The 15,774-nt window shown below is 35.3% G+C and overlaps 1 protein-coding gene and 1 non-coding gene across 4 annotated transcripts in view; one reads left to right on the forward strand and one right to left on the reverse strand.

Moving 5' to 3' along the window:
* HPSE2 (heparanase 2 (inactive)) overlaps nucleotides 1–15,774 on the forward strand; it is a 536,390-nt gene that overhangs the window by 65,953 nt on the left and 454,663 nt on the right. The window lies entirely within an intron of this gene.
* On the reverse strand, nucleotides 7,097–7,215 carry LOC120610170 (5S ribosomal RNA). The gene has a single exon (XR_005654880.1). It is a non-coding gene; the product is annotated as a 5S ribosomal RNA (ribosomal RNA).

Consider the following 15,774-nt stretch of genomic DNA (forward strand, 5'->3'; position numbering starts at 1 on the left):
TGTTCCTATGTTTTCTTCTATGCATTTTATTGTTTCAGGTCTTATATCCAGGTCCTTAATCCATTTGGCGTTAATTTTGGGGTGTGGTGATAGACAAAAGTCTAATTTCATTCTTTTGCAGGTGGCCTTCCAATATTCCCAGCACCATTTATTGAAGAGGCTTTCCTTTCTCCACTGTATGTTTTTGGCTTTTTTGTCAAAAATTATTTGCCCGTATAAATATGGGTTTACTTCTGGACTCTTGATTCTGTTCCACTGGTCCGTGTGTCTATTTTGCTACCAGTACCATGCTGTTTTGATTACTGTTGCTTTGTAGTATAATTTGAAGTCAGGCAGAGTGATGCTTCCAGCCTCGTTCTTTTTTCTCAGGATGGCTTTGGCAATTTGGGATCTTTTGTGCTTCCATACAAATCTGATGATTTTTGTTCTATTTCTTTAAAAAATGCCAATGAGATTTTGATGGAGATTGCATTAAATCTGTATAATGCTTTAGGTAAAATGGTCATTTTAACTATGTTGATTCTTCCCATCCAGGAACATGGAATATCTTTCCATTTCTTTGTATCTTCTTCCATTTCTTTTAAGAGGGTCTTGTAGTTTTCATTATATAGGTCCTTCACAGGTTTTGTTAATTTTATTCCTAGGTATTTTATTCTTTTTGCTGCAATTGCAAAAGGAATTATTTTTTCCACTTCTTTTTCTGACACTTCATTTTAGAGTATAGGAATACTATGGATTTTTGAACGTTGATTTTGTATCCAGAAACTTTACTTGCTTATTGTTTATTTATTTGCTTATTGTTTCTAGTAGTGTTCTTGTGGAATCTTTAGGGTTTTCTATATAAAGAATCATGTCATCTGCAAATAGTGACAGTTTGACTTCTTCATTTCTTATTTGGATACCTTTTATATCTTTCTCTTGCCTGATTGCACTTGCTAGGACCTCCAATGTTATATTGAATAACAGTGGCGATAGTGGACGACTTGCCTTGTTCCTGATCTTAGAGGGAAGGTTTTTAGTTTTTCACCATTAAGTATAATGTTGGCTGAGGGTTTGTCATAGATGGCCTTTATTATGTTAAGGTACTTTCCTTCTGTATCAGTTTTGTTAAGTGTTTTGATCATAAATGGATGCTGTATCTTGTCAAAGGCTTTTTCTGCATCTATTGATATAATCATATGATTCTTATTTTTTAATTTGTTTATGTGGTGTATCACATTAATTGATTTGTGTATGTTGAACCATTCCTGTGCCTCTGGGATGAAGCCCACTTGATCGTGGTGTATAATCTTTTTAATATGTTGCTGTATTCAGTTTACTAGTATCTTATTTAGGATTTCTGCATCTGTATTCATGAGAGATATTGATTTACAGTTTTCTTTTTTTATGTTATCTTTACCAAGTTTTGGTATCAGAGTTATATTGGCCTCATAAAATGATTTGGGAAGTATTGCCTCCTCTTCAATTTTTTAGAAGCGTTTGAGGAGAATAGGTTTTAAATCTTCTTTGAATGTTTGGTAGAATTCACTGGTGAAGGCATCTGGTCCTAGACTTTTACTTTTTGGTAGGTTTTTGATGATTGTTTCAACTTCCATACTGCTGATAGGTCTATTGAGATTTTCCAGTTCTTCTTGATTCAGTCTAGGAAGATTGTATTTTTCTAAGTACCGGTCCATTTCTTCTAGGTTATTAAATTTGGTATTATATACTTTTTCATAGTATTCTTGCATGATCCTGTGTATTTCTGTGATGTCAGTCTTAATTTCCCCTCTTTCATTCCTGATTATGTTTATTTGTGTCCTTTCTCTTTTTACTTTAGTGAGTGTAGCCAGGGATTTATCAATTTTATTAACCATCTCAAAGAACCAGTTCTTTGTCGCATTTATTTTTTCTTTTGTTTGTTTTCAATTTCATTTATTTCTACTCTAATTTTGATTATTTCTTTCCTTCTGCTGACTTTTGGCTTCATTTGTTCTTCCTTTTCTGGTTTTTCAAGATGAAGTGTTTTGGGCTCATTCTTGTTTCTGTAGATAGGCCTGTAATGATATGAACTTTCCTCTTATGACCACTTTTGCCATGTCCCAAAAGTTTTGATATGTTGTAGCATCATTATCGTTTGTTTCTATGTATCTCGTGATCTCTCTTTTTAATTTCTTCTCTGACTCAGTTATTCTTCAGTAGCATGTTGTTTAATCTCCATGTATTTGTGGTTCTTCCTGATTTCTTTTTGCAGTTGATCTCTAGTTTCAAAACATTATGATCAGAGAATGTGGTTGGTATGATTTCAACCCTCTTATATTTGTTGAGGCTATTTTTGTGTCCCAGTATGTGGTCAATTCTTGAGAATGTTCCACGTGCACTAGAGAAGAATGTATAAGCAGCTGTTTTGGGATGGAAGGCTCTGTAAATGTCGATTATGTCCAGTTGGTCTAATGTGTCATTTAAGGATGTTATTTCCGTATTGATTTTCTGTTTGGATGATCTGTCCATATCCGACAGTGGGGTATTTAGGGCATCTACTAAAATAGTGTTTTGATCTATTTCTCCCTTTAGTTCTGTTAGTAATTGCTTTACATATTTCGGGGCTCCCTGATTGGCAGCATAGATATTAATAAGTGTTATTTCTTCTTGGTGCATGATTCCTTTTATCATTATGAAGTGTCCCTCAATATCTTTCTTTACTTTTTTTATTTTGAAGTCTGTTTTGACTGATATTAGTACCGCTACTCCTGCTTTTCTCTGAATGCCATTTGCTTGAAATATTGTTTTCCACCCTTTCACTTTGAGTCTATATTTGTCTTTGGAGGCAGCGTATGGTTGGGTTTTGCTTTTTGATCCAATCTGCAACTCTGTGCCTTTTTATTGGTGAGTTCAGTCCATTTACATTTAGGATGATTCTTGAAATATGAGGTTTTCTTATAGCCATTTTATCTTTTGCTTTCTGGTAGCTCGGTGTTTCCATTGCTTCCTTGTCCTTGTGTTTCTGTTTTTTTTGTTTGTTTGTTTTTTGTTTTTTTGGTTGGCTTTTGTGGGTTTTGCCTCTGGTTTTTCTTGTTTTATGTTATATACTTTAGTTCTGACTCTATGGTGTGTGGTTACCATTACAAATATGAAAAAGATAGTTATATATATATATGTATACAGTCATCCATTTTCTTTTGTGTGTGCCTTGTCTCTTTTCTCCTTTGCGAATTTGGATATTTGAATCCTCCCCTTTTCAGTCATTGTTATCTCAGTTTGTTTCTATGTATGGTGAACGTTCATCGCTATCTTGCTATAGCAATTCTCTTCTTATCATTTAAGCTTATAATGCCCTGTTCTTAGTAAGGGTTGCACTCCTCTGCTTCTATTTGCCTGATAGTCATTTTACTCCTAATTATGTATTTTCGTTGTTGTTATTTTGATTAAGGTGAGCTGACCCCTTTCAGAATTTCCTGTAGTACAGACCTCATAGTGGAGAATTCCCTAAATTTTTGTATGTCTCAAAAAGGTCTTAATTTTTCCTTCATATCTAAAGGAGAGCTTAGCTGGATACATTATTCTAGGCTGGTAGTTCCTTTCACTTAATAGTTTAAATATTTGATTCCATTCCTTTCTGGTTTGTAAGGTCTGTGATGAGAAGTTTGATGATAATCTAATGAGTTTTCCTTTATACTTTACCGTTTTCTTCTCCCTGGCAGCTCTGTCTTTGTCATTGATTTTTGATAACTTTAATACAATTTGTTTTAGTGAAGGCCTATTTGGGTTGAGATAATTGGGTGTTGTGTTGACTTCTTGAATTCCAAGCTCTAGCTCATTCCTTAGCTTTGGGAAATTCTTGTCTCCTGTTTGTCTGAAAATGCTTTCTGGTTACTTTCTCCTTTTCCTCGCCTTCAGTAATGCCCATTATTTTTATGTTTCCTCTCCTGATGTTATCAGCTAATTCTTGTATTTCTCTTTATTTTTCATTCTTCAGTTTCTCCCTTCCTTCTGATTTCTTTCTAGATTTCTGTCTTCAGTATCACTGATCTTTTCCTCCATTTGCTTGACTTTATTTCCCGAGCTTGCTATTTCATTTTTCAACTCTTGCAGTATGTTTTTAATCTCCAAAAGTTCTATTTTTTTTTTTTTTTTTGCGGGTTTCAGTCTCCTTGCTCTGCTCATCTAGCTGATTTTGCAATTCTCAGATTGTTGGTATGACTCATTTCGGAACTCACTGAGTTTTTTCAGACGTACCATCCTGAATTCTCTGTCACTTAAGTCGCTTATTTTTGTCTGTCAGCTCATTTTCTGGAGACTTTTTCTTTCTGAGATGCCTTGTCATCTTGGTTGTTCTTGGTGTTTAATGGACTATTTCTCCACCTGGGCATTAATGGAAGTGTATTCTGTTGTTTTTCCAGAAAGAAGATTTATCATATAAAGGTCTCTCTTTAGCCTGCTGCAAAGAAGGCGCTTTTCTTTTGGTTTCAAATAGGTGAGGTCTAAGCCTCTTGGGTCCCGGCTTTATATAGAGCCTAACGTCTTTTATTTTCTTGTAGATTTTAGTAACACTCACCACCGTCAGTCTCAGTCCCTGTCAGTATTAGCAATAGTTTTGGTAGGGTTTGCTCAGATTCCCCTCAGGCTCCACAGTGGTCTGTCTCAGAGGGTATAGGGAAAGGTGCCCTTTGGGTTGAGGGCTGTGGGCTGCGGCTCAGCCTTCGTTTTGCAATTGAGACCAGTAAAAATGATCTGTTGTTTCTCTGTGTTCCCAAACCACTTTTCTGCTTTCTGCCTTGATGACTGAGCCCTGCTGCCGGCTGTGAAGAAAAGTCCCAGCACTTCCGGGCAGGGCTGTTTAGGGAAGTTGCCGCACCTTCTCCCTTCCCCCTCCTCCTGCAGGGAGCTCCAGAGGCTGAGAGAGGTAGCTTAAGTCTCCACAGCTTTTGCTCAGATTCCCCTGGGGCTCTGCAGTGATTGGTCTCGGAGGGTATGAGTGGAGGGGTCCTCTGGATTGGAGGTTGGGGACTGCAGCTCAGGCTCAGTTTTGCAACTGGAGCCGGTAAAAATCAATTGTTGTTTTTCTGCTGTCCAGTCCCACCTCTCTGCTTTCTGCCCTGATAATTGAGCCCTGCTGCCAGCTGTGTAGAAGAGTCCCAGCACTTCCAGGCAAGGCTGATCAGAGAAGTCACCACACCTTCATCCCTCCCCCTCCTGCAGGAGCTTCGGTAGCTGTGAGAGGCAACTTCTTTATCTGTCCTAGTCCACTGCTCGACCCCTGGGGTTCTGACCTGTGGTAGCTCTTATGCACAGATTCCACGCTCAGTTAGGGTGTGCAGTTAGGGTGTTTTTCGTTCAGTTTTAAACGTTCAGCTTATTGTTGTTTCAAGGGGAGAGATCGGAGGATGTCTCTCGCTCCGCCATGTTTTCCCAGAATCCTGCTTCTCGTTTTGAGAAATAAAATTCAAATCGTTGGCCTCATTCAAGTCAATTTCTAATCACTGGAGCCAACCTGCCCAGCAAAAGTGGTTCCCTGGGGTGATTCAGTGTTAATTTGTTTACAGAAATGTCTAACTTTTAAAAATAACCCCCTGAGTATAAGGGGAAACCTCTACTTTCAGAACAGTTGGAATCTTCTTCTCTGAAGACCTTTTACCTACCTGGTAGCTAATATGCACCAAACAGTTTGTTAGGGAAAGGGGCCAGTACATATTTGCAAAGAAAGAAGGCCACTTTTCATCTTAATTTCCTTCACTATTTTCCTTAGAGGGAAAAAGCTTGAAATGAATGTCATTGTCCTTAGTACTCTGGAATTGAAAACATGGACTTCAGTGCCCTTAAATATACTGGTTACCAAGAAAAGCAAATGTTTCTCTGTGGCATTCTGTTGACATTATGGAAACATTACTCTGCTTAGCATTTATTTCAGGATAGGGAGGGACTGAGTTTTATGGTTTTCTCTGAAAAGAGCACAAGCCAAACAAATCTCAAATTCTGACCTGGCTATGACCTTTTTCCAATAGCTGTAACTTTAGTTTCAGATGGAAAATGGGGTAGCTAGGCCTGAAATATCATTTGAGAGAGAATCTTGAGCAGTTACTTAAATTTTTTTTTTTTTTTTTTTTGCCGGAGTCCTATACAGCTTTGCAGGCCTTTAGGTCAGATTTGCAGATGACCAATGTCTTCTGGCTCATAGGCATTCTCAGCCTCTTGTAAAATTCTCATTGTCTTTTTTGATATTTGTTCTTTTTTTTTCAAGTCATTTTCTTTACATTATTGACCCCAAAGGCATATTTGTTGGAGGAAAAGAAATTCAGAGTCCCTCTCAACAAACTCCTCTTTCCAAGAAAATTAAACGACAAGATAGTTGAGAAGGATGAAGGACTTTTCATTGTACTCTGGATTGCGTTTTCTGCACCCTGGCCCATCACCATTATTAATGTAATATTTTAAAAAAATTCTTGAAGGCTCAGCTTCTCTGATATGTCTAGTTTCCTTAGATTATCTATATAGTGACTGTTTTAAAAACTTTATTCTTTCAGACATCTCCTGAATTCCCCAAATCTTGTTTTAGTTATAGAGCCCCAAAGTTGAGATCTCTAATTAAAGGCATACTCAGTGCTGGAAGATGAATTATCTCTCTGATGTTCTCTTCTTTTATATGTGTTTCTACATTTAGTAATCATTTTTGTTTTTTTGCTACCCAATGATGTAATGTAGTTTCCGACCTTCAGATATTTTTCTATTTTGCACGATAAAGCCTTAATTTAGAATCTGGGAAAATATGAACTTTGAGGTTCCTAGGAAATTGGGTGAAAGTAATGACATAATTAATGGTGTTTATACTCCCTGTCAATTCATTTTTTCATCCATTCAACAAATAACATGTATCTAGTATGTGCCAAACACTAGAAATTTAGCAGTAAACAAAGATGACAAAGTCTCTGCCCTCCAGGAACCAACATTACAGTCAAGAATTTCTTACCTCCAACTTTCCCCCCCGCCCCCAGATTCATTCATTCATTCATTTATTTATTTATATGATTTATTTATTTATTTTTTAAATTTTTTAGGTGAGGCAGCTCTTAGTTTACCTCACAGATTTCAAGCTTACAATCCCTTATTTTTTTATTTTTTATGCCTACAGCATCTGGTCTTCCTAGGTGGTCTCCCATCCAAGTACTAACCAGGCCCGACTCTGCTTAGCTTCCAAGATCAGATGGGATTGGGCTTGTTCAGTGTAGTATGGCCGTAGACTAAATTATTTTTTACATTTATTTATTTATTTGTTTTTTTATGGTGATTTGTTTTTCATTGGTTAATGAAATCCAATAAATTTCAGCTGTACATTTGAACAGCAAGGCATATATATATTTACTGTGTGTTCACCTCTCACAGGTAGATTTCTTTCTGTCACGACATATTTGACCTCCTTTACCCTGTCTACTTCCTCCCTCCCTCCTCCGCCTTACCCTCTGGTAACCACTAGTCTATTGTCCATGACCATGATTCTCTGTTTGTTTGTCCTGTTCATTTGTTGCTTTTAGGTTTATATGCCACATATAAGTGATATCATGTGATTTTCAACTTTTTCTGTCTGGCTTATTTTGCTTTGCATCATTATCTAGAAGTCATCCATGTTCCAGCTTTTTCAGTTGAAGTTTATATGGCCTAAGAATGTAGAAGTGTGAAGGCTATATGTGAAAGGGGTAGCAAATGATGGTGGGGATGAGAGGTATATGCATGTTTTGAATATTGCCTGTACTTATATGCATGCTGAATTGTCCCATGGACTTAACTTACAAAACACCGGTTCAAAGATACAATCATTAAGAATTTTAAGATGGTGACATCAGCAATAAACTAAGCACAGATCTTTATGAGTACAAGACTTTGAATGAATATAAGGTGTGTTATAGAAGCTGTGTAGTGAGCTATATGCTAATGGAACAAAAGCTATATGCTAATGGAACAGCAAGGAGCTGTGGAGGACACAAATATTGTGTGCATCTCCTCTGCTCACACTCATGTTCCATTGTTCCATTGGATTTCAGTTAAAAAACACAAGTGCAAAGTTAAAATTATTAAGAATTTTACGATGACAATGATAGAGATTAAACCAAGCATACAGCCCTTCTGAGTGTGGGCCCTAATGTGATTGTACTGGTTGCGTGCCTATGAAGCTGGCCCTGGCATCTTCACTCATATTTCTGATGCCTGGGATAGGATGACTCAAAGGTTAAACTCAGCTGGGTCTATTGACTAGAGCACCTACATGTGGCCTCTTGATGTGAATTGAGTTTCTCCCAATGTAGTAGTTGGGTACCAAGTGGTATAGTCCTTAGAGGGACTTTACAGAGAGCACATATTCCAAAAAACTAGGTAGAAGCTCTTTGCCTTTAATGACCTAACCCTGACTATCACATAATATCACTTCTGCTGTATTCTATTGGTAAAAGCAGTCAAAAAACTACTTTGATTTAAGAGGCAGGAACATAGAACCCACTTATTGATGGCAAGAGTGTAAAAAAATTGGGGCCATATTTTAAAACTGCTTCAGGGTTTAAAACTTATCAGGTGCTCATGTATTTTCATACCCTTTTGTTCCCCTCGCATCTCCATTCTCATTTCTTCCCACTTAGTTCTTTCTTTTTCATCTCTTCTCCTTAGCGTCCTTCCTCTTTGTCCTGGGCCTCCTCCTCCTCCTTCCTCCCTCCCTTCTTCTGTCCTTCTCTCCTCCTCCCACCTCCTCCTCTTCCCTTCTCACTCCCCCCTCCTCTTCTTTTTCCTTCTTCTCCTCCTTCTCCTCCTCCCCCCTCTTCTCTGACCCATCCCCCTCCCCTTCCTCTCCCTCCCCTTCCCCTTCTCCTTCTCTTTCTCCTCCTTCCCTCTCATTGTACCACACTTTTTCTCATTATTGAATAGAAGGAAAAATTTAGGGAGTTGGAGAGAAACATGAAAGTGGGTGAGACACTAAGAAGAAGAGAGAAAGTGTAGCATTTACCTTTTCATTTAGCTGTTTAAATTTATTGCAGTATTTTAAAATTCCAGACTTCAAGGTTATCTCCACCTACTTCATCTCAGCCTCACCTTCATTTTAAGGAAGATCTGTGATTATACACATTTCCATTTTTTCCTATTTATTTCTCATCTATTTACCTTTGGATATAAGTACTTCTACTAGCCCTGGTCTCATGTTCTCTGCACTTGATTTCTCTGTCAATCTATTGCATTTCTTGACTCTTCTAGAATTCAAGCAGCATGGCTCCAAATATTCTACAGCCAGTGTTATGTGAAAGAGATAGAAACGTATTCCAAATAAACTGAAGCAAGATGTGGCTGCAAAAGGAATTTTGGCCTATAAATGTGAAAAAACTCATTGTGTATTCTAAAAGGATGCATTTGGCAAGAGCATAGACTTCAGTAGAAACTGATAGAGCTGGCTTGTATAAAGCATCTTTAATCCATCTGCCACTTGAATGATGGCATCTGACTCAGTCTCCTTATTTCAAAGGATACCACTTGAGTGTTGCCTTAAATCTCAAACAGCACTCGTAAAATGGCACTTTGATTTGCTAAGTAGAACTAAATCAGAAACATGTAGACTTGGCATCACTCAGATTTACAAAATGATTGTCAGATAATGCCAACTAAAACAATGTGATAAACTCTAAACATTATTTTTTCACATACTTAAGAGTACTTTTGTTCTAGGACCCCCAGAGTCATTGTCAAAAATACCCTTACCCTTAAAGAATCTATGACTTTACAAAGGAAACATATCATGGTGTTTATCGTCAAAGCCATTGTTTCCCACATGCCATAGGCCTGTTGTTAACTAGATAATTAAGAAGCAACAAAAACATTTTATATTGGTATTATTGTTTTTTTTGGCCAAGATAGTACAAACTAGGTACCTTAGAGTATTGTCACATAAGGAACATTAGGCTAACAACTTAAAACCCAAAATGAAATTTTTAAGAAATGATCTTTTATCTCACCAGCCTAAGACAACTATTTTCATTTTTGCCCTTTTTAGATAATTATAATGTCATGTTTATACCATTTTGTTTTCCATTTTTCCCACAAATTATTACAGTGTGAAGAACATGGGCTTGGGAGCCAGACAAATATGGATTCAGATCCTGGCTCTGTCATCTACAATCTCAATAGGTTTGGTTAAGTTGTTTATCCACTTTGGTCTTCGGTTTGTTCATCTGTAAAATGAAGATGACAACTGACATTCAAATATAACTTGGGTTCCACATCACTAATTTCTGCGTAGTATCTTATTCAAAAAAACATCAGTTCAGCAGAAAAATGTAACTAAAAATAAGTAAGATATTCATTCTTTAAAATACAAAATAAAAATATTACAAAAAATTTTTAACAGCTTCATTGATGTATAATTGATATAAACTGCACATATTTAAAGCATAAAGTTTAATAAACTTTACCATATATACCCATGAAATCATCACCATAGTGAAGGTAATGAACACATCTATCTATAATCCCTAAAAGTTTCCTCATGTCTTTTTGGAATACCTTCTTTCTGCTCTAGCCTGGCTCCCCCATCCCTAGGCAACCACTGACCTGTTTTCTGTCATTATAGTTCAGATCGCATTTTTAAAATTTTTATATAAACAGAAATCATACAGTATGTATTATTTTTGTTGGCTTCTTTCACTCAGTATAATTATTTTGAGATTCATTCATGTCGTTGCACATATCAATAGTTCATTCCTTTTTATTGCTGAATAATAATCTGTTGTAGCAATACAACACCATTTGATTATCTATTTACCTGTTGGTGGACATCTATTTTTTTTTTTTTTCAGTTTTTGACAATCACAAATAAAACCACTATGAACATCCTTTTATAAGTGTTTGCATGAATATGTACTTTTATTACTCTGGCAAATATATGTTTAACTTTTAAAGCAATTACCAAACTGTTTTCTATATACAGTGGTTGTAATCATTTTACTTTCCACTAGCATTGTATGGAAATTCTAGTTGCTCCACATCCTTGCCAATACTTTGTATGATTGGTCTTTGTCATTTTTGCCATTCTAATAGCGGTATCTTGTTGTGGTTTTAATTTGCAGTTCTCTAATGAAAAATTGTGTTGAGCATTATTTCAAGTGCTTAGTTGCCATCAATATACCATCTTTGGAGAAGTGTACATTCAAATATTTTGCCATTTAAAAAATTGGGTTGTTTATTTATTATTGAATTTTGAGAGTTCTTTATATCTTCTGGATAAAAGTCCTTTACTAGATATGTGATCTGAAAATATTTTCTCCTGGTCTGTGGCTTGTCTTTTTATTCTCTGAACAGTGTCTTTCAAAGAGCAGAAATTCTTACTTTTGATGAAGTTCAGTTTATCATTTTGTTTTTCTTTTTTGGATCATGCTTTTGGTGTTTTTCCATTCTTAATGCATGGAAAAAAACTTTATGAAAAGTCTTTAGATGCCTCTCTAAATTGTTCTGGACAACAGTACTGAAAAAATTTGCTCTATACTTTCCCCAAATCTCAGTACCTAGATATGTAGTCTTTTGTTTTTTCACCTTTACCCAACTTTTCCTGCCTTTATTATGGACAAAATATTGCAATATTATTTGTCCGAGTGAGCATAGTTTTTTTTTTTTCAGGTTACCAAATAAGAATCTGCTACAGTTATAGTAGTTGCAGTGTCTACATAATCCTCTTTAGATGAGAACAAATGTGGACAGTGTGAGCAGTAGATGAGATGATCCATGACATCTCTGAGTACTCAGTAAATGCTCGATATGGCTATCATTATCATTGCCTCTTTATACTGGTTTAGCTAAACACTTTTCAGCATCACTCACAACTGTGAAGTTGAGGATTTGTATTATGCGATATAACTATAGTGTGCATATAATACATGTTAGCACTGACCAAGGAAGGAGAGAGGGAAGAAAATTCTTTTTTAGAACATACTTTTAAATGTTTTTTTTTTTAAACTGGAAAATCACTCGTTTTCCATAGATGTAGTAAACCTCACATATGAGATATAGCCTAAACCAATAAGGATTTACAAAATTTGTAGATTTGAGAACTGAGAAGGCCTAGCTCTCATGACTCCATCCCAGTATTGTCTTGCAAGCCAAAATAGTTCAGTTACTAACGTTTCTGGGCAGAGATAGGAAAACAAAAAGTTCCCTTATGATCTTTTTATATAGTAATTCTTAATTTCCCTATGAGATGGCCTTAAATATTTAAAGGATTTTAAGATTAAGGTTGGTTCTAGGGCTTTCTTAACCTGTACTTCGACAACATTTCCAGCTTCCTAGCTGGCCTTAAGAATTCATTTGGAACCCAGAGGTTTCAAAACTGAATTCTGTAATCCTGCTTTGCGTTTAGAGAGTACTCCCAGGGAAACACCGACCTCATAGAATGAGTTGGGAAGTATTCTCTCCTCCACCATTTTCTGGAAGAGTTTATGAAGGATTGATATAATTTCTTCCTAAATGTTTAATTGAATTCACCAGTAAAGCCATCTGGATATGGTCTTTTCTTTGAGCAAATACTTTTAATAACTGAGTCAGTATCTATACTCATTATAGGTCTATTCAAATTTTCTATTTCTTCTCTAGTCAATTTTGGTCATTTTTATCTTTCTAGGAATTTGTTCTTTTCATCTAAGTTGTCTAATTTGTTTACATAAAGTCGTTCGTAATAATTTCTTATAATTCTGTAGGATCAGTGGTGATGTGTCCTTTTTCATTCCTGATTTTGGTGATCTGTCTTCTCATTGTTTTTCTTAGTGAGTTTTGCTAAAAGTTTGACAGTTCTTTTTTAATCTTTTCTGAGAAGCATTTTTTGATTTTATTTATATTCTCCGTTGCTTTACTATTTTCTATTGAATTGATTTGCAGTCTAATCTTTATTATTATTTCCTGTCCTCTCTACTTTAGATTGAGTTTACTCTTCGTTTTCTAGGTTTTTAAGGTGGAAGCTTAGGTTATTGATTCAAGATCTTTTTTTTTTTTTTCTAGCAGAGGCATTTAAAGTTATAAATTCCCCTCTAAGAATTGCTTAGCTGAAAATGGATAAATTTACTGCTGGCTATTTTTTACTTCAGAAGATATAGTAGTAGTTTTTAATCTTGGTTTGGCAGAGACTATCCAGATATTTATTCTGTTTAGACATTGGGGCCGAATATTTACTGCCCTGACAAAGCTACAATCTTTAGGGGCATATACACTGTTGCTGGGAATTCTGTTTTGTCCCAAACATTTGTTCTCCAGAGAAAGCCTTACAAAACTATTTCCCCAGCTGTCTGCCTATACCTATTCACTTTCTGCCCTGCATTTGTGATTTTCTGTGGCTTCTTCTTTTACTATTTCAGTGGTTTTCCATAATCACTTGAAGCTGAAGAAAAGGGAGGAAGTGAGAGAAATAGTGTTCCAAATGTTGAAAGGAACTGGAAATTAAAAAGCTTGAATTTTGTTCTCCACTTCACTGCTTGTGAGAGTCAGACATATTTTTTAGATGAATGGGGTAATGTGATTTCAGAGGTGACAGGAAGGCGTTTTTCATGCCTCTATTTCTTCACACCTACCTTTGTCTGGTTGATGCCTACACACTCTCAAAGAAATTCTAGATATTTCTTCTAGAATTCTTTGATCCTTTGCACTTGATTAGACCTCCTCTCTCATAACACCATGTCTTTATCGTAGCAACTACCACACCTTAGTGTAACTGCTTGTTTATCTATTTTCTGAGGACAGGGGGCCCGTCAATTTGATTTACTTCATGTATAGTACCTGGCAATATTGAGTACTTATGTGGAATTTTAAAAATTGATTTCTGAAATTTAGCAGTTATAGCTTTATTCTTCTGTATGTTTTTTCATTCGTCAACGTAAATTATTTTTTCAGATCCTTTCCTGAAAGCAGGCTTTGTTGAAAGGGAGCTCGGGTACCTTGGGAGGAAGCACCAAAAGAGAACTGGGAACAGAAAGGGGCAAAAGGGCACTCTAAAGGCTTTACCTTTGAGCATAACATGGTTTATTATATTTTTTATTATATAATTTTTTGATAAATTTGTATCATTTTTTATGTCACCTTCAATGATGAAATGAAAAGAATGTATGTTTAATTTACTTATCTCACAAAATTGAATTGGTGACCTTGTTGTACCTGAGAGAAATGTATTCAAATTTAAAATGATCTGAGAAACTAAGAAAAGGGGAAGATATAAAAAGAAAGAAATTTCAGTTTGGAGTAATTACGTTAGAAGACAAATAGATCAGAGATAGAGTCATTTTTTAGGAATAGTATTAATGTCTGTAATATGCTTTAAGCATGAGAATAAGTAAAAAAGATAAGAATTGCTAAAATTTATAAGGAAATTTTCTCTTATTATATTCTTTCTAAAGAGAGCTGTCACTCTATACTTTAAACCCAGAATTACCACATTTTAGTGCTTATGGAAGACTTGACACAACTTTTTTGGTGTTTTGTTTGTTTGTTTTCTTGATTCAAAAATAATTTTACATAAGAAATTCTGGTAAAAATTAATAACACTTTATATTTATATATCACTTTCAATTTCTCTTGATTGGTAAAGTATAACTTAAGAATAGTAACATCTGTACTTTGCTTTTTAATCTGCAAAACATTTTTTCTTTAAAAATTATGAAAGACCTGTTATCACAATATTATTACAATATTATAAAATTGTAATAACTATGTATGCTGTCAGATGGGTACTAGACTTATCGGGGTGATTACTTCGTAAGGTATATAAACGTCTAATCACTATATTGTAAAAGGTGAAAGATTTACATGATCTAAAGAGAAACCAGAGTGGATAGATCTTGAGATTATCATGCCAGCTAAGTAAGTCAAATAGAAAAGGTTGAGAACCATATGATTTCACTTATATGTGAGATAGAAAACTGAAGGCAACAAACAGGAAATATATAGGCACACATTTATTTGCAATTAATTTATTTTAATTCACATCCTGCACAGAGACTCATGGACCATACAACTGTTCAGTGGTTACTGGAGGGAAGGCAGGGAGGAAGGAGGTAGATAAGGCTAAAGGGGGTCAAATATATGGTGACAGAAGGAAATTTAACACAATGTATTATACATATAATACATTATTAAATTGTACACTTGAAACCTATATAATTTTATTAACCAGTGTCACCCCAATAAATTTATTAAAAAATAATTGCTATATTGTACATCTGTAACTAATATAATATTGTATGTCAACTGCACTTGAAAAATAAATTTAAAAAATAAAATAAAAATTTTGAAAGGGGTCATCTGGTTTGAGAAAAATTACAGGATATACTGCCCCTTGCCCTTACTTACCTGGAATTGATACTATTAACAATTCTGTAAACTTCCAGACCTTTTCCTAGTCACATATAAACATATTTATGTGTGTATATATATAACATATATAGCAAAAGCATGAATATAACATCTATATATAGGCACACATTTATTTGCAATTAATTTATTTTAATTCACATCCTGCACATGTTATTTTTATGAATTTATGATAGTATTTTTAATTGATACTTTACTAGCAGTAGAATTGATGGAGTAAAGCTTAGTCGGATTTAAATGTTGCAGGCAAATTGCCTACCTAAAAGGTTTCACTCCCTCCAACTGTGTATGTGAGAACCCTTCTCCCCACACCCTGCCAACATGGATACTCTCAATCCCTTTAATACTTGCCAAGCTGAAAAGCAGTATCTCCCTGTTCAGTTTGCAATTTCCTGATCTCTAGTGAGGTTGAACATCTTGTATTTCTTC

The sequence above is a fragment of the Pteropus medius genome, unplaced genomic scaffold (assembly GCF_902729225.1).
Source record: "Pteropus medius unplaced genomic scaffold, Ma_sr-lr_union100, whole genome shotgun sequence".
NCBI lineage: Eukaryota > Metazoa > Chordata > Mammalia > Chiroptera > Pteropodidae > Pteropus > Pteropus medius.